The sequence below is a fragment of the Hydra vulgaris genome, chromosome 06 (assembly GCF_038396675.1).
Source record: "Hydra vulgaris chromosome 06, alternate assembly HydraT2T_AEP".
NCBI classification, from domain to species: Eukaryota; Metazoa; Cnidaria; class Hydrozoa; order Anthoathecata; family Hydridae; genus Hydra; species Hydra vulgaris.
In genome coordinates, this window is record NC_088925.1 from 29884058 (window position 1) to 29886314 (window position 2257).

The window sequence follows — 2257 nt, forward strand, 5'->3', positions numbered from 1 at the left end:
TTATATACATATATAAATATATATATATATATATATATATATATATATATATATATATATATATATATATATATATATATATATATATATATATATATATATATATAGGAGGGATTTTTATTAGTGCAATTTTCAAATTTTAAGTTAATTTTCTTAGAGTATTTAGTTCTAAGTCTTTTACTGTCTTAATGTATGTTTCCCAACATATTCTAATACCAATTTACTATTCCTTGTTCTCCTCACATCTAAGTTAATGTTGCACTGTTTGGGGTCAAAAAGATAGTTTTCTATTACATCGTAACAGTTTACAACGCACTTCCATAAGAATTATGGCATTTCTCCTTACGATCTAATATCCAAAAATGGTTTTCTGAATTAAAAATTCTAAAGTTTTAAGATCTTTTAAAGCTTTATAATTGTCTCTATGTGTTTGATTTTCTTCAAAATAGACTACCAAATTCGTTTAATAACTTTTTTATTAAAACAAGTGACACACACAAATATTACACTCGAAATATTGAAAATTTTAACTTGCACACTTCCTTTTTCAACACTATAAAATATGGCTAGCTCTCTATAAAAACCACCTAGTAAACCTCGATTAGCCGAAAATGAGCTTTTGGTTTATTTCTCACCAAATTATAAAACTTATATCAGCATATTAAATCCTATTGAAATTATGATAAAAAAGTTGTTAAAAAACGCGCATTTGGCAGCAAGCCACGCTTGAATTGAATAGTTTTATGCGCGTTTTGTAAAAAATATTAGTTTGGATTTGTAATGCTGAAATTTTTTTAAAAAAAAATTCTTATAATGTAATATAAAAAATTTCCTACCCCCGTTTATTATATCTGGACTAAACCCCCCTTCCCCCGCCTGTATTAAGGACTCGAGATTAACTATGAAATTACACCAGTAGTTTTAGAAAATTTAAACTCAATCAGTTATTACTTGTTCAAAAGTAAAATAGTTTTCTTTTAATTATTAAAATTTTATCAAGAATTATATTTTATTACCTAATTTATTATTCAGAACAAACTTTACAAATGTGTTTTTTTTAATGTTCTAATGTTAAATATTATAACGATATTATAATATTGGATGATATTAGAACGATATTAATATTAAATATAAGAATGATAGTGTAATGCAATATATTAGAACGATATTAAAGGTTGCATTGTCATTATTTATCAATAAACTTTTTATTTTGCTTCAAAATATTCTAATTTAACAAGTTAAAACTAATTAAACAACTAAAATAAAGCGGGTTTTGTTCATGTATACTAAAGTGAAACCGAATGGTTCGGGGTTTGATGCTGGCTCTGGCCAGATAAGCGACGTTGGTAATGTCGACATTACCGATGATACTTAACCAAAAAGTGGCGTGGCGCAGTAGTTCTGGCTTAGAACACAGAGTTCTGGCTTAGAACACAGAGGCCCGAGGTTCGACGCCGGCTCCAGCCCAATAAGGACCATTGGCAAGGTAGCAGACGTGAACTTCTAATTAAATGCTTTTCCGCGGTGCTCCGTAACAAGACCGTAAGGACTTCTGGGAGCATCTAAATAACCTAAAAAAAAACGCGCTTACGAAGCCGTTTGAAATTACACCACGATTAGCATTTAATTAAGAAGTTCTCAGTCGTTTTCCTCGCCGTTGTCACCTTTATCGAAAGGTCGACCTTTCAATCCAAGAATTAGCAGGCTAACCATAGCGCTAAAGCTGCAGTAGTTATTTTTTTTAAATAGTGTAAAATTTTGTTTGTATAAAATATATGAAATCCTAGTCTATTCATAAGGAGTGTACTAGTCCATAGATTTTTAGACGATAATTTGTGACAAAATTAAAAATTACCACATAATATACAAAAACGTGCAAGTGTAAAATTTTCATGTCGAGTGGTAATGAAAATTTAATTTCCCTATACCGTAATTCAAGGCCACATATGATACTACATTAAATATAGAAAAACAATTATTTAAAGTAAACTATTACATTTGCTATTGTAAAGTAAAAAAATTATAACTAATTAGATTTTTTTAAAGACCGAGATTATGCAGTTTCAACGCTCTTTAACGTAATTGTGCAATAGCAACCAAAAGTTTAGAACGGTTCAGTTCATTTCTAGTAGATGTTGAAAGCTTGCAAACCAAACTACTATTTACAGTGGCACAGGAAAATTCTCTGATCGGGAAAAAAAAACGTAACATAACATAAGCTGATAAACTTAAGTACTAAAAAAATAATTCAGAAAAA